At 42.3% G+C, this 24,128-nt stretch overlaps 1 pseudogene; it reads left to right on the top strand.

Annotated features, from left to right (window-relative positions):
• The first annotated feature begins 1,576 nt into the window (after positions 1 to 1,576).
• Positions 1,577 to 20,082, top strand: LOC120023629 (annotated as a pseudogene).
• The last annotated feature ends 4,046 nt before the right edge of the window (positions 20,083 to 24,128 follow it).

The raw sequence follows: 24,128 nt of genomic DNA, 5'->3' as shown, positions 1-24,128 counted from the left end.
ACATATATATCAACGAATAGGTGCGGGCACTAGAAAAGTCTGCAGCACCCGGCCTCACCCTCCTAGAATCTGAAGTCAAATGTCTGTTTGCTGATGATCTAGTGCTTCTGTCACCAACCAAGGAGGGCCTACAGCGGCACCTAGATCTTCTGCCAGACCTGGGCCCTGACAGTAAATCTCAGTAAGACCAAAATAATTGTGTTCCAAAAAGGTCCAGTCGCCAGGATCACAAATACAAATTCCATCTAGACACCGTTGCCCTAGAGCACACAAACTATACATACCTTGGCCTAAACATCAGCGCCACAGGTAACTTCCACAAAGCTGTGAACGATCTGAGAGACAAGGCAAGAAGGGCATTCTATGCCATCAAAAGGAACATAAAATTCAACATACCAATTAGGATCTGGCTAAAAATACTTTAATCAGTTATAGAACCCATTGCCCTTTATGGTTGTGAGGTCTGGGGTCCGCTCACCAACCAAGAATTCACAAAATGGGACACACCAAATTGAGACTCTGCATGCAGAATTCTGCAAAAATATCCTAAGTGTACAACGTAGAACACCAAATAATGCATGCAGAGCAGAATTAGGCCGATACCCGCTAATTATCAAAATCCAGAAAAGAGCCGTTAAATTCTACAACCACCTAAAAGGAAGCGATTCCCAAACCTTCCATAACAAAGCCATCACCTACAGAGAGATAAACCTGGAGAAGAGTCCCCTAAGCAAGCTGGTCCTGGGGCTCTGTTCACAAACACACCCCACAGAGCCCCAGGACAGCAACACAATTAGACCCAACCAAATCATGAGAAAACAAAAAGATAATTACTTGACACATTGGAAAGAATTAACAAAAAAACAGAGCAAACGAGAATGCTATTTGGCCCTAAACAGAGAGTACACAGTGGCAGAATACCTGACCACTGTGACTGACCCAAACTTAAGGAAAGCTTTGACTATGTATAGACTCAGTGAGCATAGCCTTGCTATTTGGAAAGGCCGCAGTAGGCAGACCTGGCTCTCAAGATAAGACAGGCTATGTGCACACTGCCCACAAAATGAGGTGGAAACTGAGCTGCACTTCCTAACCTCCTGCCCAATGTATGGCCATATTAGAGACACATATTTCCCTCAGATTACACAGATCCACAAAGAATTCGAAAACAAACCCGATTTTGGTAAACTCCCATATCTACTGGGTGAAATACCACAGTGTGCCATCACAGCAGCAAGATGTGACCTGTTGCCACAAGAAAAGGTCAACCAGTGAAGAACAAACACCATTGTAAATACAACCCATATTTATGTTTATTTATTTTTCCTTTTGCACTTTAACCATTTATACATCGTTACAACACTGTATATATACATAATATGACATTTGTAATGTCATTATTCTTTTGGAACTTCTGTGAGTGTAATGTTTACTGTTCATTTTTATTGTTTATTTCACTTTTGTATATTATCTACCTCACTTGCTTTGGCAATGTTAACATATGTTTCCCATGCCAATAAAGCCCCTTAAACTGAATTGAATTGTTGTCTCGGGGCAAACTTTCTTTCAGCCAGCAATGCCAGCCCAAATCATCAGTGGATAAGAAGTTTCTGCGTAAGTGCTTTACTGTCAGTTTCTGTAATATTTCTGACCATGTGTGTTGGATCAAAATGGTGCTGCTGCTGGGCGACCACAGCAAGTGTATCACACACGTTTGTATAACTTTGCTCGACTAGCACACAGCTCTTGTGCAGAGGGTTTAGAAAGCACTATGATGTTTATTTTGTGCAAACCTTTGACATAGCTTCCTCGTAGCAGTTTGGTTTTCTCACATATCTCTACGTTCTGTTGCATTCTGCAGACATTGTACATGGTGAACAACAGCCACATGCATCAAGCATGACTTGGCAACCTCATTCTATTCATAATGTTCTGTAGAATCTCTACCCAAAACTTTGTAAACAACAAACAAGGTTGGAACAGATTCTAAAGAACGTGTTCCTGAGAATTCCATACATCCTTTATTCTGGTATCAACAGTTTGCACTTGTCAGTGTGTAACTAATAACTAACTGCATGAACCACTTAGCTTACATTTTTATTTTGAACCTGAGGACGTCAAATGTCACTCATAGTTTTCCTCTTAGTCTCATGTCAAAGTGGATGGGAACAATGTCACAAAAGCTTTTGCAGTTTTAATGGAATATTGTGAAAACATCCTGGGTGAAGCTGCTACTACAACAATAATGTTTCATTCTACTGTTAATGTCGGCCTATTCCCAACCTTGATACAGTATTTTTTTAATTGAATTACATTTTTTTTAATTTAACCTTTTATTTAACTAGGCAAGTCAGTGTTAAGAACAAATTGTTATTTACAATGACGGCCAAACTTTAACGACGCTGGGCCAATTGTGTGCCGCCCTATGGGACTCCTAATCACGGGCGGATGTGATACAGCCTGGATTTGAACCAGGGACTGTAGTGACTTCTCTTGCAATGAGATGCAGTGCCTTAGACCGCGCGTCACTCGGGAGCCAAGTATTATGTAACAGAATGTGCCGTTGATCCATTCCTCATTCATGTGAGTACTCTACTCCAGTGGATGTATAGATTGGACAACAGTAATATGCTCTATTAACTTGATAGGCTAAATTGCATGTACTCCAAGACTCCCCTACATTTGATTTCAATTGATTTGTCATATCCCAAAAACTATTTTCAATTAACGGCAAAATTTCTCATATTTGCCCTATTTGTTTCCCAGCAGTGTCCCAGCAGTTTTACTTGATAGCCACATGACTGACTGTGCAGTTGTGTCAATACTATTTTAGGTGAAAACCTGACTTTTGATACATGAAGGAACTTTAATTCAGCAACTCATGCTTCTCACAAGACGTGACTGACCGTGCCCTCCTAACCGTGTCCCTCTTCACTACCCATTAGTCAATTAATTCAGGCCGACTGGTCAAAAGCCACATTCTTCACTTACATCCTTTTCTTCAATGAGTTCAGTTGCTGTGTGTGTGTGTGTGTGTATATATAGGGTCATTGAAGAGGAGTAGCGTTCAGTAAGTAATTAAACTAATATGTTGCAGAGTAGCTGCAAAGGAACTATTACACTGTGGCCTTGATCAGAGTACAACACTGTTGATGTCCTGAGTCCCACAAATGAATTTTGTCTGTGTTGACCAATGATGGATTAGATAACGCCCCTTTTCTACTGATACAATATAGACTAGAGTTGCCACAATTTTTTTTTATGTGCAACATAAATATTAATACATAATCCTTTGAAGTGTTATGGTCTAAGAGTGAAGGTTGTTGATTCATCACATCTAATGATTGTTGTTTTTGGTTTAGGCTTCGGTTTCAATCAACTTTGAAACCAACTCGTCTGAAAACAAATCAGTCGTGCCTTTTCTGTATTTGTTTTGCACCGTTCCTGTCAGTTAAATTACTTGCTAAGACAGTTATTTCATCTTGTTAAAGAGTAGAGTGCTTTGAGTATTTAAACACAAAAAAACACTACAGTTTCTGTGTTACCTTACTGACTGAACTTTCCATCTGTTGTTGACGGATTTTTTTCCAACATGGTGGCAAGGGTAGGGGTTGTGTGTGTGTGGGGGTTCTTCTACTTCCCTTGCTGTGCGGGGCACCGCTGTTAAATGTAATATAGGGAAAAAAACTGCTTATCTGACCCTTTTTGCTTAGGCACTACCACTCCATTGAGCCCTGTGCCAATTAGTCCCTGTATCTATGTGGTCTGCCGCCAAGCCAGGATGAGATGCTGACGACCCTAAAATCCCCCCCCCCCCCTCTCTCTCTCAAATAACTGTTTAGTTGATAGAAAAGGGCCTAAGATAAGGCAACGTTTCTGAGATGTCCCTCTCTAAGAGGCCTTCATTTGGCTGGGCTGGCGAATTTACATGGACATCACTTAGTGTAACAGTCTAATTCCTTAGCAATACTTTCTCTGTCACATATCATATATCGCTGTCCTCTCCCATGCCAAAATAACCAGCTACTTCACCCAAGGTTGCCTGTGGTCTGAGTCTCTTAGCTCTATAAGGGCTCTTTCCTAGCATTGCACTCCAGGGGATGCACTTTGCCATACTCCTGGAGTTGTCCCTCAGCTGGGGATCATGCTGCACCTCACCTCCTTCTAAGGTCTGAGGTGTGCTGTGGACAGTTGGAGGACAGAGGTCCATGGCTTCAGTGGTGTCTGGGAACACCATGTCCCTGTAAGACCATACAGGTTCTACCCCTGAGTAATGGTCCCCTTGCTTTCTCTCTGTGAGACTGTAGCTTGTCTTGTGTCCACAGCCAGGTGAGGGAGAGGCTGAAGAAGAATGTGGAGCAGATGAAGTCTCAGGACCCTAACTTTCGACCAGGTCTGGTTGTGTTACAGGTAAGTGCAAGAGTTTGTTTTTAGGGCTGTAGTTCAAATCTTGATTCTGTCCATGTAGCCTATTTTCCCATGGCCTGTTTCCTTAGATTGTCTATGGGTAGTATTTGTACCATTTGAGTGTACTTAAGATGGTAATGAATTTGTGTTGTGTGCTAAAAGGGATACAGAATAAAGCCTGGGGGTCATATCTTTCCTCAGGCAGATTCAGAACCACTCGCTCAGTGGAGAGGAGAATTTATTCCATTCTTATACTTATACAGTTGAATTATGAAACGTAATGTATATAATAACTGACATTGGTTATTCGATCATTGACTGGTTTTTAAAGCGTTATTGCAACACATGAAGACTACATATTTGCTCCAATGTGCTGTGTACTTTTCAGGTGTGGGACAGAAAGGATTCAAGCCTCTACATCAGCATGAAGCTGAAGGCAGCAGCTGAGGTAAATAACAGTAGAAAGTTTGACGTGATTATTTATGTTTGATACATGTTCCACGTTGTTCCCTGTTCACTTCATAAACTCTGTTTTTCTTGTGCCTATTGTAGATTGGAATAAACGCCACACACCTAAGGCTCCCGAGGACTGCCACAGAGGATGAGGTGAGGAGGGATCCTGAGGGGGTTGACTTCACAGCTTGCATAGCGTTTCTTTCTAGTGATCCCTGCAGGCCACTTTCTGTCACTCTTTGTCTCAGTCATTCCCTTTCTTTTGATTTATTTCCCTTCCTCTCTCTTTTACACACCCAACATCTCTGTAGGTTCTGCACAGCATTACAGAGGTGAATGAGAACTCTGCTATCCATGGCCTCATCGTTCAGCTGCCTCTAGACTCCATCCACAAAATAGATACTGAGAAGGTGACTAACGCTGTGGCCCCAGAGAAGGATGTGGATGGGAAAGCACTAAGATGTTTCAACATGTTTGTGATGTTCTGTGTGACCAGTTTACTGTCAATCAAACTGTGATAAACTCTCAAAAACGGTTTATTTTATTTTGTGACACTCCGGCAAATCATGGAGATTTCACATCTCCACATTCTTGAAACGTTCTAGTTGAATTTGTGAAGTATAAGCCATGATTATCTTGTGTTTATTGGACAATTGGCCTAATTTGTGGCTTGGTGTGTTTAGGAAGCTCCATTCATCCCCCACTCCTCTAAATTACTCTGTTGCAGGTTCCCCCCCCCCCAAAATGTGATATTAAAGAATGTAAAAAAGTCACCAAATCAGCTCCAATTGATTTTAATTTTGGTTATCTGTTCCGAGGTATTGCCATGCATACAGCGCATTCGGAAAGTATTCAGACCCCTTGACTTTTCCGCATTTGGTTACGTTACAGCCTTATTCTAGAATGGTTTAAATCGTTTTTTCCCATCATCAATCTACACACAATACCCCTTAATGACAAATCAAAAACAGATTTTTAGCAATGTCTAAGTATTCAGACCCTTTACTCAGTACTTTGTTGAAGCACCTTTGGCAGTGATTACAGCCTCGAGTCTTCTTGGGTATGATGACTCTACAAGCCTGGCACACCTGTATTTGGGGAGTTTCTCCCATTCTTCTCTGCAGATCGTCTCAAGCTCTGTCAGGTTGGATGGGGAGCGTCGCTGCACAGCTATTTTCAGGTCTCTCCAGAGATGTTCGATCGGGTTTAAGTCCGGGCTCTGGCTGGGCTGCTCAAGGACATTCAGAGACTTGTCCCGAAGCCACTCCTGCGTTGTTTTGGCTGTGTGCTAAGGGTCATTGTCCTGTTGGAAGGTGAACCTTCACCCCAGTCTAAGAATCTGCTCCAGAGCGCTCAGGATTTCATCAAGAATCTCTCTGTACTTTGCTCCATTCACCTTTTCCTCAGTCCTGACTAGTCTCCCAGTCCCTTCCGCTGAAAAACATCCCCACAGCATGATGCTGCCACCACCATGCTTCACCGTAGGGATGGTGCAAGGTTTCCTCCAGATGTGACACTTGGCATTCAGGCCAAAGAGTTCCATCTTGGTTTCATCAGACCAGAGAATCTTGTTTCTCATGTTCTGAGTCCTTTAGGTGCCTTTTGGTAAACAAGCAGGCTGTCCTGTGACTTTTACTGAGGAGTGGATTCCGTCTGGCCACTCTACCATAATGGCCTGATTGGTGGAGTGCTGCAGAGATGGTTGTCCTTCTGGAAGGTTTCCCCATCTCCACAGAGGAACTCTGGAGCTCTGTCAGAGTGACCATCGGGTTCTTTGGCACTTCACTGACCAAGGCCCTTCTCCCCCGATTGCTCAGTTTGGTCTGGCGGCCAGCTCTAGGAAGGGTCTTGGTGGTTCCAAACTTCTTCCATTTAAGAATGATGGAGGCCACTGTGTTCTTGGGGACCTTCAATGCTGCAGAACATTTTTGGTACCCATTCCCAGATTTGTGCCCTCGACACAATCCTGTCTCGGAGCTCTACGGACAATTCCTTCAACCTCATGGCTTGGTTTTTGCTCTGACATGCACTGTCAACTGTGGGACCTTATATAGACAGGTGTGTGCCTTTCCAAATCATGTCCAATCAATTGAATTTACCACAGGTGAACTCCCAAGTTGTAGAAACATCTCAAGGATGATCAATGGAAACAGGATGCACCTGAGCTCAATTTCGAGTCTCATAGCAAAGGGTCTGAATACTTATGTAAATAAGGTATTTCTGTTTAATAAATTTGCTAAAATTAAAAAAAAAACTTTTTGCTTTGTCATTATGGGGTATTGTGTGTAGATTGAGGAACAACATTAATTTAAACAATTTCAGAATAAGGCTATAACGTAATAAAATGTGGAAAAAGTTAAGGGGTCTGAATACTTTCTGAATGCACTGTAATAGAGAGAGATATTGTATGTGTGACCGTATACAAATGTAAGCAAGGTTTAGTCAAATATTACTAAACCATGAGCATCCGCTTAAGAACAAATCAGCCCGCGGCTGAATCTATACTGAACAAAAATATAAACGCAACATGTGTGTTCGTCCCATGTTTCATGAGCTGGAATAAAATATCCCAGAAATGTTCCATACGCATGAAAAGCTTCTCTCAAAGTTTGTGCACAAATTTGTTTACATCTCTGTAAGTGAGCATTTCTCTTTTGCCAAGAATGTCCATCCACCCGACAGATGTGGCATGATTAAACAGCATGATAATTACACAGGTGCATCTTGTGCTGGGGACAATAAGACCACTCTAAAATGTCCGGTTTTGTCACTCAACACAATGCCACAAATGACTCAAGTTTTGAGGGAGCATGCAATTGTCATGCTGACTGCAGGAATGTCACCAGAACTGTTGTCAGTGAATTGAATGTTCATTTCTCTACCATAATTCGCCTCATGTTTTAGAGAATTTGGCAGTACGTCCAACCGGCCTCACAACCGCAGACCACATGTAACCACACCAACCCAGGACCTCCACATCCAGGTTCTTTACCTGCGGGATCATCTGAGACGAGGCACCCAGACAGCTGATGAAACAGAGGTGTATTTCTGTCTGTAATAAAGACCTATTGTGGGGAAAAACTCATTCTGATTGGCTGGGCCTGGCGCCCAAGTGGGTGGGCCTATGCCCTCCCAGACCCACCGATGGCTGCGCCCCTGCCCAGTCATGTGAAATCCATAGATTAGGGCCTAATGAATTTATTTAAATTGACTGATTTCCTTATATGAACTGTAACTCAGTAAAATCGTTGGAGTTATGTTTATTTTTGTTCCGTGTAGTTGATGATCCCTGCTCTATTGATTCTGATTGTCCTCTGGGCTTACTGAGAGACCAGTAAAGTAGCTTCTGCACTGCACTTAGCTGGGCCTGTTTAAAAAGATAAGACCTGAATTACTAGAGTACCAATGATGAGGACATTGATTTATGTCATCAGCTCAAAATAGTAATGATTTTTTCTGAGGGTTCTAATCATGCATAGCTTGTGTTGGGGAGATGATGGAATGGAGAACTGAAAGAAGGCATAGGAAATACAGTATATCGTCGAGAGAGGCTATATGAGTATGTACAGTGTGGTCTGAAATTGACACCTTTTATAAATATGAGCAATAATGACTGTATAAAATAAACGATTAAAATACTGTATGCTCCAAAAAATGTGGGAATTATATCATTTTATACCAATACAATTGCTCAGAGAATGACTTTGTTTAACGTGAATAATGATGAGTATTCGTGAATAATGATGAGTGAAAAAGTTACGGAGGGCCAAAGATCATACCCCCAATATATGCTAACCTCTCACCATTACCATTAACGGGAGGTTAGCATGTCTCGGGGGTATGATCTTTGACCTCTGTAACTTTCTCACTCATCATTATTCACGACTCATTCAGAATTTTTCATGATCATGGTAGGATCCACATTAATGTACAAGTGTTCACAAACATATTCTATTCTTATTTAGAATAAAAATGACTCCAAAATGAACTACAAATGCAACCAACAAGTTTGTAGCATCAGAAGCATGCTGTGAATATGGGACCAAATACTAAACTTTTGACTTTTTATTTCTAAGAATCTTTAAGGGTGTCAATAATTTCGGCCCCCTACTTAAAAAAAGACTTATTAAACAAAAGCTCTTTCTCTGAGCAATTGTATTAGTATAAAATTATATAATTTCCAGAATGTTTTTGAGCATATAATATAGCTTAGTATTTGAATAAACCATTTTTAAAATCATTATTGCTTATCTTTATCAAGGGTGTCAATAATTTCGGACCCCACTGTATGTGTAAGTATGACTAACTCTTAGTGGTTAGAAGTGTTGATCAGAAACCGGATGCTGATAATGAGTGTATTGTTTGTGTGTTCCCAGTCTGACTAGTATAAATGCAGGGAAACTGTCCCACGGGGACCTGAATTACTGTTTAATCTCCTGTACTCCTAACGGCTGCATGGAGCTCATAAGACAGACTGGTGGGTACAGTGGAGAAAATATGACTAAATTCCAATCAGCTGAATCACTTGACTTGAATGCTAATGCAAAATATAGATTTCCACCTAAATAGACATAGCCAAAAGTTATAATTTTTCATGATGCTCATAAACAAAAACTAGTAATGCTGCCTAGTTCTAGAAAGGACGGGAACTCACCTTTCTGGTAGAAATAATTATAAATTGCTGAGTTGAACTCACTTTTGAGGACAAGCTCAAGTATATCTTACAAATATTATGAAAATATAACTAAAATCTTAAACAAAAGTGTGGGAATAGGACTTGAAATGACTGAAAAGCTTTTAAAATATAGTAACAATCAAATTATGAATGACTTATAAGATTTCACTTTTCTTAGAACTGGAAAATAAATATGATCATATTTAGTTAGTGTACAAATGTGGCCCCATTTCATATAACTGATGACAGAGCATTTTCTGTAAAGTCTCCTCTGAGAGATGCAGAGACACCATTCAAATTGCTGCAGACTCGTTAGAACTTCAGCTTTATGCACAAAGTGACCAAGAGAAAGTGGTTGTAATGAGATGAAACCACAACTGCTTGAATCGCTAGACTGTCCACTTTCATATGCCATCTCCAAGGTTGGGCTCTGTCATTTAGAGGGAGAGCAAATCTATTATTTGTCTGGATAGGCCAGAAAATGTGACACGTCATTCCCTATGCAAATGTGAAGTGTGAAACCTGACACTTCAAGTCTGCTCCTCTGACAGAGTGGTAGTGGAGAGCGGACAGCTGGGGCTTTCTGGTACTATAAGGCACTGGACCCTACGACGTTCAGATCGCTTTGTACACCAAAATGTCAGTCAGAACCAGTCCAGAACCGCTCAAAGTCCCCCATATAAGAGGTATGTAAAAGTGCTCAATTTAATGATTGTGTGTTGGTGGCCGGGAAGAAAACTGTGGTGATTGGCCGCAGTAAGATTGTGGGTGCGCTCATGCATGACCTGCTGCTGTAAAACCACGCTACCGTGACAACCTGCCATTCTAAAACTGCTGACCTCGCTGCTGAGGTAAATCCAAGCCCAGAACATGTCACACGCTCACTCAGAACATGAACACACTCACAACCATAACCTGTCATATACAGGCCATTACTACAGCCAACGCGTCACGATCATGTATACAGGTAGTAATATGTCACATACAGATCCCATATACAGCAGCACTAATGTACATTAGATTGACAGACTCATTCCACAAAAGATACTAATATAGTATTTTGAGGAGATCCATCCAATCCACTCTCTTTGCAGGTGGGCAGAGCTGACATCTTGGTGGTTGGGATCGGGAAAGCAGAGATGGTGAAGGGAGATTGGGTAAAAAAAGGAGCAGTGCTCATCGACTGTGGCATTAATCACATCCTAGGTTAGTATGGTACCCTTCATTGGTTTCCCTTTTGACAAGTATTCTTTCTTTTTAGAACAAATATGTGAGCTAACCATTAGTGTGTCATCAGTTCTCCATGGAGCTGGCACTTTTCTTTATGGGTAAAGTTTAGGGGCACTTATGCTTGTTCTGCATGGTACCTCTCTGTCCTCCTAATATGGGACGAGGCCCAGTGGGAAGCGCGAGGTAGGGGATGTGCACTACTCCTCTCCTAAGGATCAGGATGGCTTCATCACTCTAGTACCAGGAGGAGTGGGGCCCATGACTGTGGCTATGCTCATGTAGGTGGGACCAACCGGGTATTGAACACGGGTTGTCTGTATGCCTCAAGAATACGGTAGCCCACCAAGCTAAAGCCTTGGAACACAAGTCCTCAGATCTCAGCCAAGGTTACTCATGATGTGAGTGTAGCTTACCGATCCACCTCTGCTACGAAGGTAGTGTCACCCCTACTAGTAATTACACAAAACACTTCACCTCAAATTCATCCTGTGAGAATTCACATTTCAGGGGAAAAGTTGGTGGTCATTTTGTTTGTGATGGAGCAACTCCCTGTCCTGTGGACTTATCAATGTTATTCACCTGTTTCTGCAGCATGACATTATGGAAAAGACAGACTGTGGAGCATTTTGTAGTAGATAAGGTGTTCCTTCAGAAGCTAATTTCCCTCTGTCTGGTAATCCTCTGAGCTGAGGTAATTGCATTCTAACGACATGAAATGAATGGAAAGCAATTTCTTTTTTTTCACTTTTATGGCACTGTGCAATCCACGGTTGCTCAGAGCACATTCCCTTAGAATTAATAGCTTTTGTCCATAAGGCAGAACCATAGCAAATTGCCTTTGAGTTATGTACAAATTCCAAGCTGAATGTGTAGTCAGAACTTTTTATTGGCTGTGTGGTTTGCGACTTTTCTTCATCTCCAGAACACAGTGCCAAGCGCTTCCTGGAGTCTCACCAGCCAGGCAAGTGGAGCATCACCTACATCAAGCTCAACCTGCCTGTGCCAAGGTTGGTCCTCATCCTCTGCCTACCTTCTCTGATGTGGAATCACTCTATTTCGTAGTCGCTTAGTCATACTTTTAATACTCCTCCATACTGTTGCTGAATAATTCAAACATCCACTAACTGAGGAGGCTCTAGTCTTGAGTCTTTACCTTCATGGTGGAAAGCCCTAAACTTGGTCCTCAGAGACTTGCGGAACATTTTCTGTCTGCTGTTACTGCTGACTAAATGAGTGTGACCCGACTGTGGCCCTTAGTGACATCGTGATCTCACATTCCTGCGTATTCAAGCCCATCGACCGGATGGCCAGGGAAGTGGGGCTGCTGTTGGAAGAGGTGGAGCTCTATGGGAAGACCAAGGCCAAGGTGCAGCTGGACATCCTCAAACGCCTGCGGGCACAGCCTGATGGGACATACGTGGTGGTCGCTTGGTACGCTCTGTCTGTCTCGCTAGTTATTTTGTACTGGGTACAATAACCTTTTGTTCTCGACTTGAATCTGTTCTTTTTCTATCATTCTGTAGGTGTAACATACAAATGTGCTCCTTTTCACTACAGTGGCCTGGTACAGAACTCTTGTTTTATCAAGATTGATGATCTGTTATGCTCTCTGAAACTTTTCACACCAGTGTTATTGTTGTCTGTATCTCTAGAATCACCCCCACCCCACTGGGAGAGGGAAAGAGCACCACCACCATAGGACTGGTCCAGGCTCTGGGGGCTCACATGAAGCTCAATGTCTTCGCCTGTGTCCGCCAGCCCTCCCAAGGCCCCACCTTCGGGATCAAAAGTGAGCACTGGCTGACGCTGCTGTTTGCTGACTGGTTGGATTTCTTTTGTGTGAAGGTGTTATCAATGCTAAATCACTGGAATGTTCTATCTACAGGAGGTGCTGCTGGAGGTGGATATTCCCAAGTTATTCCCATGGAGGTACTGCACTGATTGATCTCCATTCTATTCCAGACATTAATGATTTAGGAAGGGTGTTTCTGCATAAAGCTCTGACCATATAGCTTAATTCTGATTCCAGTTCAACCTCCACCTCACTGCCGATATCCACGCCATCACAACTGCCAACAACCTGGTGGCGGCAGCCATCGACGCCCGCGTGTTCCACGAAGCCACCCAAACAGACAAGGTGAACTCTCTCTCTCTCTGTTGACCTCTGTTGTTGAGAAAGATTGCACTGCACAAGGTGGTATTTCATGTTTGATGAATGTGTGTGTCAGTCCATTTCTTATCTTTCTCACTCATTACCTCTCCCACAGGCTTTATATAACTGTCTGGTCCCCCTTAGTGGAGGTCAGCGGATGTTCTCCCCCATCCAGATAAACAGACTGAAGGTAAAAACATCAGAACAAAAAATGGATCCATGGATGACAATTGGATAATGCCATTATCATCTTGGCTTTGCTAGTGAGAGAATTTCTCTGCAAGTGTCTGTGTGTATGACTCCTATAGAGAGTGTGCATTGAGAAGACTGACCCCACCACTCTCACTGAGGAGATCAACTGAATTCGCCCACCTGGACATGGACCCAGACTCTCTTACCTGGCACAGAAATAGAATGTTTTATGGGTCTTTGCGTCATTTTCAGTGTTGGACACCAATGATCATTTCCTGAGGAAGATCATCGTTGGCCAATCACCAACTGAGAAGGGTCACACTAGGGAGGTGTTTTTTTCTTACCATTAGTTAGTCACCTAATACTGACATGTTGACTTCTGTTCTGTCCCCCTCCCCCAGGCCCAGTTCAGCATCTCGGTGGCCAGTGAGATCATGGCCGTGCTGGCTCTCACCAGCAGCCTGGAGGACATGCGCCAGCGCCTGGCCAAGGTGGTGGCCACCAGCCGCAGCGGGCAGCCCATCACCACAGAGGACCTGGTCAGTGGCCCTAGTCTTTTTCCTCCACTGTTAACCAACACATAGGCCGTCAACACATTCAATTGATCTGTTTTTGACAACATTTTACTGTGGTTGTGCAATGATCAGTGGTTGGATTGACGTTTGTGATGAGTGCTTATTGATTCTGGGCTTGAAAGATTCTTCCTACGCTTTCACTCTGTACAGGGTGTGAGTGGAGCCCTGACTGTGCTGATGAGGAATGGCATCAAGCCCAACCTGATGCAGACTTTGGAGGTGGGTGGGGGCCTCAGATCCACAGAGCCGGGGGGGGCTGAACTGTACTGGCCCGGCGACTGGAGGAGAGGGAAGCAAAGCAGCGTGGGAAAATGGGTTTTAGATTCTTTAATTGGTTAGGGTAGTGTGGATGTGAGGCTTCCTACATTCTCCTGGAGCAGTGATAACGCAGTCTGGAATAGACAGAAGGCATCTGCTTGTGGCTGTTTTTAGTTTAGTTACTAATCCCCTATATCTCTTTTGAGAAGTACAGAGGCAGGATTTGGTCTAATCAACAGATATTTCAAAGCCTAGAACTTGCTTAGCTAAACTTATGTTGACTGCAGATAAGGGATTCTGAGTCCGTATGGTTTTTGATGTGGTAGACTGACTGCTGTGAGTCTGAGTGGTGACATTGCCACAGGCTGTGTGTGTTCTGCTGCTGTGTGACTGAGGCGTTTCTCTCAACAGAAAACACCCGTGTTTGTCCATGCTGGACCCTTCGCCAACATCGCCCATGGCAACTCCTCCATCTTGGCTGATAAGATAGCCCTGAAGCTGGTCGGCCAGGAGGGCTTTGTGGAGCTAAAACACACAGCCTCTACCTTGGCAAGAAACAAAACTATGAACTAGTCCTGCAATGTGAGTGTTGGTTGTCTCTCTCATGGGATAGCGACAGAGGCTGGGTTCGGCGCTTACATCGGCATGGAGACGTTCTTCAACATCAAATGCCGCTACTCCGGCCTCACGTGGTGGTGCTGGTGGCCACTGAAGATGTTTTTTTTAAATTGTTTTTATTTTACCTTTATTTAAAGGTAATTTACCTTTTATAAATTCTTATTTTCAATGACGGCCTAGGAACAGTGGGTTAACTGCCTTGTTCAGGGGTAGAACCACAGATTTTTTTTACCTTGTCAGCTTGGGGATTCGATCTTGCAACCTTTCGCTTACTAGTCCAACGCTTTAACCACTAGGCTACCTGTCGCCCCATGCACGGAGGCGGGCCAATGGTGAGTGACTGCACAGTTTACCGGGGGTCTCCGAATATCTTTCCATCTCTGTCCTAATGGTGGTGCCAACGGGCAGCTTTCAGAAAGACTGCTTCAGAAAAAACTATCAAAGGACAGGTTTTTACCCTCAAAGGAAAAAGAGTGGTTACTCACTGCAGTGAATTATAATCATCAGATCAGCCTAGAGAATGTTCACACGTTATTGTCACATATCTTCTCGTATGGAATGTTCTATCCTGCGTCAATGAATGCAGGTGCACTGCTGAGAATGTAATTACATTTCCTGCTGTTTGGCGGTCACACAGGAAGACCTCATTCATATTCACTCTGCTGCTGCTTTAGCTCTACCCCCACAAACACTACTAAGTTTCATGTCATTGGGTAGGGATTGATCCCATAATTGCTTATGCTAGTTTGGTGGCTTTTTGACTGGACTTCTCCCTTGCTGCAGGTTACTGCTGGAATGCCCCTGCCCAAAGAATTTGTGGAAGAGGTAAGACACTACTCCGCCCCTCACCCCCACTGTCTAACTTCAGCCCCTCCCCCTTCACACCTCATCACATCAATGAAAGGGCATCCATCCTAGATGTGTCACTTCCCCTTTATGAAAATGTTTTGTTAATGACATATTACCCATCCTCTGCACTAAGTCTTGGTTGTAAGACTCAATCATTCATTAGAAGGCATCAAGGGCATGAGTGTGGTATTTGCTCTGTGTCTTGTGACCTGGTTTAATTCTCATCTGATGCTATTAGTTGATCTGAATTACCCAGGCCCATCCATTATGGAGTGCAATTAGGTCCAGTTCACAAGCTCCCTTCATTTACATGGACCAGTGCCTACTGCTTACATGTGATCATTGATGCGAGTAGAAAATGGCTGCACTTAACTTGCTCTTCAAGTTCACTGGGGTGTCTCTACAAAGGCAGTATACACAATATGTTATGTAATGGCTATATATCAACAAGACCCATTGTGTGTTATTGCGTAGAACCTTGAGCTTCTAGGGAAGGGCTGCAGTAACATGAGGAAACAGGTGGAAAATGCCACACACTTTGGAGTGCCAGTGGTGGTGGCCGTCAACGCTTTCAAGTAAGTCCTTGTCATGGTGAGCATCTGAAACTATTTTACCCCTATTGTCCTGTGTATTAGTGCTTTGACCTCTGACCTTTGTGACCCTGACTGCAGAACAGACACTGAATCAGAGCTGGACCTGATCTGTAGCCTGGCCAAGGCAGCGGGAGCCTTTGATGCGGTGCGCTGCTCTCAATGGGCTGAAGGGGGTGCTGGTGCTGTGGCCCTGGGGCAGGCTGTGCAGAGGGTTTCTGAGGCCCCCAGCGACTTCAAGTTTCTCTATGATGTAGAGGTAAAGCGAGCGTTGGACCTTACTGAAAGACCTTGGTTTTCACTTTATGACATAGGTACATTTATTTCATCCTGCTCAGGTCGTAAAGGTTTTTCTCATCTTGACTGTTCACTGGCTGGACTTCCATTCATACCATCTCACTATCAGTCTTGTGTCATGTCCGTAGATTAAATCACTGATTCACTTCTTATGCTCCGATGACTGTTTTAATCACAGAGTATCCATACATCAACCCCATGTCACTCCATCAGTCAATGTGTGACTGACAGGTGAGGAGAGATGTGCCTGTGACCCCTGAGTCGAGGCTAGTCGAAATGTGAAATGGCTCTATTCTCCACTATAGTGGATCTGTCAGAGACAGGAGCAGGACTGCTGCTGTATGCCCCTCTGGTGATTGGTGACTGCCCATGCGACTGACTGAGAGCACCAGGGGAATCACAGAGGAGAGGAGCAGTGGAATATTGGTTGATTCCTGATATAGGCTATGCAATGGCTTCCCACTGGGTACAAATTGGTTGAATCAACGTTATTTCAACATAATTTGTTAATGTATTGTGAAGTGGAATCTATGTGGAAAATACATTGAATTTGAAAAAAGTAATCAACGTAACCTGTTGAGGGTGAAATTTCAACCACAGGATTATGTCATGGTAACCAAATTTCAACATAGGAAAAACCTAGTATAAAATATGTTGAATTTGTACCTTTAAAACAACGTCAGATCTTCAACGTTATATCCACTATCAGAAAAAAAAGTTTTAGGCTGGGCAGCATCTTTTGCTTGGATAGTTCTATCTGTGCCACTGCCTTAGTCTGGCTTTAATTCCAGTTAGTTTACAAATGAATAATTGATATGTTGGATTCACGTCTCCATCTCAACTAAAAATCCAAGTTAAACAATAGGACTACATCAAATCAAACTTTAAATGCACTTTAAATAAAGTTTTATTTTTATTCTTTAACTTAGATTTTTGGTTGAGATGGAGATGTGAATCCAACATATAAATTATTACTTTGTAGACAAACTGAAATTGAAGAGTAGTCAGTGGCACAGATGGAATTAGCCAAGCACAATATAAATCTCCTTCAAATGTTGATATTTCGTTGCATTGACAACCAAACACAATTCAATATCACTTTTGAAATACACTATATATACAAAAGTATGTGGACACCCCTTCAAATTAGAGGATTTGGCTATTTCAGCCATACCCAATGCTGACAGGTGTATCAAATTGAGCACACAGCCACACAACCTCCATAGACAAACATTGGCAGTAGAATGGCCCGTACTGAAGAGCTCAGTGACTTTTAACTTGGCACCGTCATAGGATGCTATCTTTCCAACAAGTCAGTTTGTAAAATGTCTGCCCTGCTAGAGCTGACCCGGTCAATTGTAAGTGCTGTTATTGTGAAGTGGAAACATCTAGGAGCAACAACGGCTCAGCCGCGAAGTGGTGAGCCACACAAGCTCACAGAACGGGACCGCCGAGAGCTGAGGCGCATAGCACGTAAAAGTCCTCAGTTGCAACACTCAATCCCGAGTTCCAAACTGCCTCTGGAAGCAATGTCAGCACAATAACTGTTCGTTGGGAGCTTCATGAAATGGGTTTCCATGGCCGAGCAGCCGCACACAAGCCTAGGATAACCATGCGCAATGACAACCGTCGCGGCTGGAGTGGTGTAAAGCTTGCCGCCATTGGACTCTGGAGCAGTGGAAATGCCTTCTCTGGAGTGATGAATCCCGCTTGACCATCTGGCAGTCCGATGGACAAATCTGGGTTTGGCGGATGCCAGGAAAACGCTACCTGCCCGAATGCATAGTGTCCACTGTAAAGTTTGGTGGAGGAGGAATAATGGTTCGGGCTAGGCCCCTTAGTTCCAGTGAAGGGAAATCTTAACGCTACAGTATACAATTACATTCTAGACAATTCTGTGCTTCCAACTTTGTGGCAAGTTTGGGGAAGGCCCTTTCCTGTTTCAGCATGACAATGCCCCCGTGCACAAAGCGAGGTCCATACAGAAATGGTTTGTCGAGATCTAATGTGGAAGAACTTGACTGGCCTGCACAGAGCCCTGACCTCAACCCCATCGACCACTTTTGGGATGGATTGGAATGCCGACTGTGAGCCAGGCCTAGTCACCCAACATCAGTACCCGACCTCACTAATGCTCTTGTGGCTGAATGGAAGCAAGTCCCCACAGCAATGTTCCAACATCTAGTGGAAAGCCTTCCCAGAAGAGTAGAGACTGTTATTGTAGCAAAGGGGGGACCAAGTCCATATTAATGCCCATGATTTTGGAATGAGATGTTCGACGAGCAGGTGTCCACATACACCTGCTTGTGTAGTGTAAAATATATAGCCTATTAACTTGTTAACAAATGATATGCTGGATCCACGGCTCCAACTCAACCAAAAATAAATGATAAAGAATGGGATTAAGCCAGTGGCTCAGATGGAACTATACAAGCAGTAGATGCATGTCCTTTAAATGTTGATATTTGGTTGTGTTGTCAACCAAACACAAGTCAATATGACTTTTACATTAAATATAGTAAATATCCTAATGTCCTATCTTACAAACTAATGTAACATTCAACCTTAAAATGAGTAACACATCCATGGCCACATTGAGGTTAATGTGACTATACATTTCTTCTTATGTAATCATATTAAGCGTGCATCTTCAAGATATCATGCATGGGTCGTCGCAGGTCTGTGGAGAACTTCACAATTGCTGTTGTACTCTGTGCAGAATCTGGAACGGCATTTGTGTGACAACTAAACCAAAAATTGGACTTTGTTTTTCGATTGAAATTTGGTTGTGCTTTTATATGGTTGAAAGCATAGTGATAACGCATTGGAAATTCAACTTACTTTTGGCTGTCTTTTTGAGTGGGTTGTAATCTCATTGACCAACGTCTCAACCAAATATTACCCAATTGTCCACGTTAAAATGACGTGGTGTGCCCAGTGGGTTGGTACTGTTGCAAATACACTAAATTGAAACATGTTGATGAATCCGTGTAGATGACCTGAACCAGTTTTATGGTACTCATATGTCGTGCATATGTGTATTTTTGTCTGTCTGAATCACTTTTAGCTGCCCATTGTGGATAAGATCCGGATCATTGCTCAGAAGATCTACGGGGCTGATGACATAGAGCTGCTGTCAGATGCCCAGCACAAGGTGGAGCTTTACACCAAACGGGTACAATGGCTATGAGACCAAGGATTTTAATCGAGATGGTTATTTGTTTACATGATTTCTGGAGCTCATTCTACTCAAGGACATGGGCCTTCTTCCTTCCGTTGTCAACTTCTTCCTTCCATTGTCATCTTCTTCCTTGAAGGTTCAAGAAAAAAAGAGACTTAAGGCCAGACTTTTTAAAATGTATTTTAAATTCTGTCAACAGACTCACATTTCTATTTGAGGTTTTAATCTCCTTTCAATGAATGCCATTATTGTCTTGTCCAGGGCTTTGGGAATCTGCCCATCTGCATGGCAAAGACCCATCTGTCCCTGTCCCAAGAGGCGGCTAAAAAGGGCATGCCCACAGGGTTCGTCCTGCCCATCAGGGACATCCGTGCCAGTGTGGGAGCTGGGTTCCTCTACCCTCTGGTTGGCATGGTAAGAAAGCACTGGCCTCAACAGAGAATCAACTGAATCAATCTCTTGATCAGAGGACACAAAAATACTGATATTGTTCTTTTTTTTCTGCCCCATCCTAGATGCCCACGATTCCAGGGCTGCCCACAAGGCCATGTTTCTACGACATTGACCTGGACCCTGAGACTGAGCAGGTCAACGGACTATTCTAATTGGTGCTCCACCCTGTGTACCTGAAGAAATCCGCTAACATTACAGCTATATGAATGACATCAATACAACAACCCATACTAGTTTACAGATATGGTTGATGTCTGTGATGATTCTGGATATTCTCTCTTTCGATCTCTCCCTGGTCTGTTGTCTGCAGCACCCACAACGAGCCCTAATGAAATGTGGTGGAGCAGTAACTGGAAGCGCTTCCCTCCCGTCAATAATTAATTTGCTCTGCATGTGGCCACTGAAGGGTAAATTTAAAGAAACTTAAACTGTTTGTCCCCCGAGACTAACTCTGTATTAGTATTCTAGCAGGGAGAAATGACCTACTTAACATTCCTTCAATAATCACCTCTGAAAATAAACAAACCTTCCCAGAAGCTACTGTATCTTATCCCTCCAGAAGTACAGTGTTGTGTCTGATAATACTGTGCATGGCAAGGAGACCCTAGGGAGAGGGAGGTCTCAGATCATGAATCAGGTGGTTATTTGTGTGTAAATCAGACTCTGTCTACTGCCATGGACTGGTAAAGATTCAAAACAGTGTTGAAAATTAACCAGAACAAATTCTGACATTGCTGCAATGTAAAAACTTCTGACATTGACCATCCTTGTTGTTTAAAGATTTGTCCTAATTGTGCCTCTCTTAAAAGGTTTCCTTTATTTCTATTTTATATTGTAATATAGAATGACGAATGTCGAATACTGTTAAAGTACTGTACACTAATTGATTCTGTGAAATTTTAGCATGTTGCTTAAAATCAATATGACACATATGAAAATAATGATTAAATGGAGAAAAAAACCCATTTAAAATGGAAAATGTCTCTGTTCATTGGATTTTTGTTTTGTTTTAATAAATAGCACAGGTGTGATGTGGATTTCCCCACTGAGGAGGTTGGTGTGTGCATTAGTTTTGTGACTGGTGACCAGAGAAGCTACAATTATTATAGAGCTGAGTCTGACATGGACCACCTGCTGGGGCTGCCATCTGCCTTTGCACAACTACATGCAGAATCAGAGCCAGGTAGCATGGCTGTGCAGCTAATTTAGAGAAGAGCAGGAAAAACAAACAGTACTGTAATCTTAACTATTCACAAAACGTTATATTGTATAGGCTGCAACCTTTACCCCTCTTTGTCCCTGTTATTGAGACAGGGATTTATCTGTCTACACTGATTGTAGTATCAATCAGAATTGAGGGGGGTGGCCTTGGTGCATAATTACATATTGGTGTCAATTGAAAACAGAAATTCACAAATACAGTGCCATCAGAAAGTATTCATGTCCCTTGACTTATTCCACATATTGTGTTACAGGCTGAATTCAAAATTGATTTTTCTCACCCATCTACACACAATAATCCATAATGGCAAAAGTGAAAACTTGCTTTTAGAAATGTTTGCAAATTTATTGAAAATTAAATATGTAAATTAGATATTTCTGTAAGTATTCACACCAGAGTCAATAATTTGTTGCACCTTAGGTGGTGATTACAGCTGTGAGTCTTTCTGGGTAAGTCTCGAAGAGCTTTCCACACCTGGATTGTGCAACATTTGGCCATTATTCTTTTCAAAATGATTCAAGCTCTGTCAAATTGATTGTTGATCATTGCTAGACAACCATTTTCTGGTATGGCCATAGATTTTCAAGTAGACTTTAGTCAAAACTGTAGTTCGGCCACTCAGGAACATTCACTGTCTTCTTGGTAAACAACTTGAGTGTAGATTTGACCTTGTTTAAGGTTATTGTCCTGCTGAAAGGTGAATTTATCTCCGTGTCTGGTGAAAAGAAGACAACCAGGTTTTCGTCTAGATGTGCTTAGCTCCATTCCATTTATTTGTTATCCTGATAAACTCCTCAGTCCTTAAATATTATAAGCATACCCATAATATTATGCAACCACTTGAAAATATGGAGAGTGGTACTCAGTAATGTGATGTATTGGATTTGTCCCAAACATAACACTTTGTATTCAGGAAAAAAAGTTAATTGCTTTGCCACATTTCTTGCAGTATTACTTTAGTGCCTTGTTGCAAACAGGATGCAATTAGGTTAGTATTGTGGAGTAACTACAAAGTTGTTGATCCATCCTCAGTTGTCTCCTATCACAGCCATTAATCTCTATAACTGTTTTAAAGTCACCATTGGCCTCATGGTCAAATCCCTGAGTGGTTTCCTTCCTCTCCGGCAACTGAGTTAGGAAGGACACCTGTATCTTTGTAGTGACTGGGTGTATAGATACACCATCCAAAGTGTAATTAATAACTTCACCATGCTCAAAGGGATCATCAATGTCTGCTTTGGTTGAATCTGTGTTTGAAATTCACTGCTCGACTGAGGGACCTTACCGATAATTGTATGTGTGGGGTACAGAAATGAGGCAGTCATTAAAAGATCATGTTAAACACTATTATTGCACACAGAGTGAGTCCATGCAACTTATGTTCAGCAAATGTTTACTCCTGAACTGATTTAGGTTTGCCATAACAAAGGGGTTGAGTACTTATTGACTCAAGACGTTTCAGCTCTTCATTTTTAATACATTTGTAAAAAATGATAACAAAAAATATCCACTTTGACATTATTGGGTATTGCGTGTAGGCCAGACGGAAAAACATCTCAATTTAATACATTTTGAATTCAGGCTGTAAAAAACTAAATGTGAAAAAGTCAAAGGGTGTGAATACTTTCTGAAGGCACTGTACGTTGTAGTGATAGTGGGCAGGGCATTGTGCTACAATTCAATCAATGCGTCACTATGGAAACCGGGTAGGATGCTGCTCCTTTGAAACATGTAAATGAAACATACTGCTTGCTCTCTGAGAGAGCTGTCGGACACTTGCACACGGACTGCGGCTTGTCAGGACGTCTACAGGTATTGTTCCACCATGTATCTAATGGCATTGGGGAACTAAGAAATATTTTCCTACAGAGTTGTACAAACGGTAAGTAGAACATGATTATATATATATTATATATATTTTCTGAATAATTGTATTTTAATTGCTACTTGACCATTTAAATAGATAGTTAAATTATTCATTAATTGAAATGAATTGTAATTTATTAGGGTAGGAACTATTTGAAGAGAGGAGTTATTTCTTGCAAAGGTATCATTTGAGAGAATATCCTATTGTTGTTGTTTTGCTCAATGCTTTTACCTGATTGTAACCTTCTTCTACCTTTCATCTCTTCTATATTAGCCTCATAAATGCAAATGTGATAACAACCTCAATGTTCATTGAGTCATGGATGAGTCACGGGGTAAAAATAGACAACTAATGTTGGGTCGAAATGATCTAATTGGCATAATTAGTCTCAAAATTGTGACTCATTCATGACAATAAAGACCTTTAAAGTTAGAAGCTGTAATATTGATGAATATTGTGGTTCTGCAAATAAGAACATCAAAGCCATTTGTTGCATCTCCTTTGAGACTACTGTATCTGATATGTATACCTCAAAACACGCTTACTACTTTTGCACCAGGAAAACGTTATTGATTGCGCAAATCTTCACACTTTCGAACAATTCATCAATGTGTGTGTTTTATTCATAGGGCTGATATCCTGCCAGAGGGTCTTCAAGGATTTTGTCCTCTGGTGTCATGGTTGAGTAATGTTGACACATCCAACTTCCTCTGGAAGATAAATAACTGAAAAGCTGGTCTGATAATAAATCAACCATGTCAGTCAAAGAGGCTTCGATTGGACACGCTCAGGGAAGAGTGGGTCTGAGGAGAAAGCTGACAGGTCCTCCACGACGACTCCTTGGTAAATCAAAGACTAGCAGTGACATGGAGAGGAAGGGAAAGACTTGGGCTTGGGGACAGAGATCAGGGGATGGGAATGGGACCAAGGAAGATTCCATGCCTGGCTGTCAGGACACAATCTTTGAAGAGGTTCCACTGGAATCTACCACAAAGAGCCCTCGGAAATCCACTGATTCCAAAGAGGCAACACTAGAAAACACAATGGGAACCACAAAGTCACTCTCCACAGAACAAAGTGATGTAAAAGCTGACCATTCAAACCAAAAG

The sequence above is a fragment of the Salvelinus namaycush genome, chromosome 28 (genome assembly GCF_016432855.1).
Source record: "Salvelinus namaycush isolate Seneca chromosome 28, SaNama_1.0, whole genome shotgun sequence".
NCBI lineage: Eukaryota > Metazoa > Chordata > Actinopteri > Salmoniformes > Salmonidae > Salvelinus > Salvelinus namaycush.
Note: the sequence above shows the minus strand (reverse complement) of the source record. Positions and strands in the feature narration are given on the sequence as shown.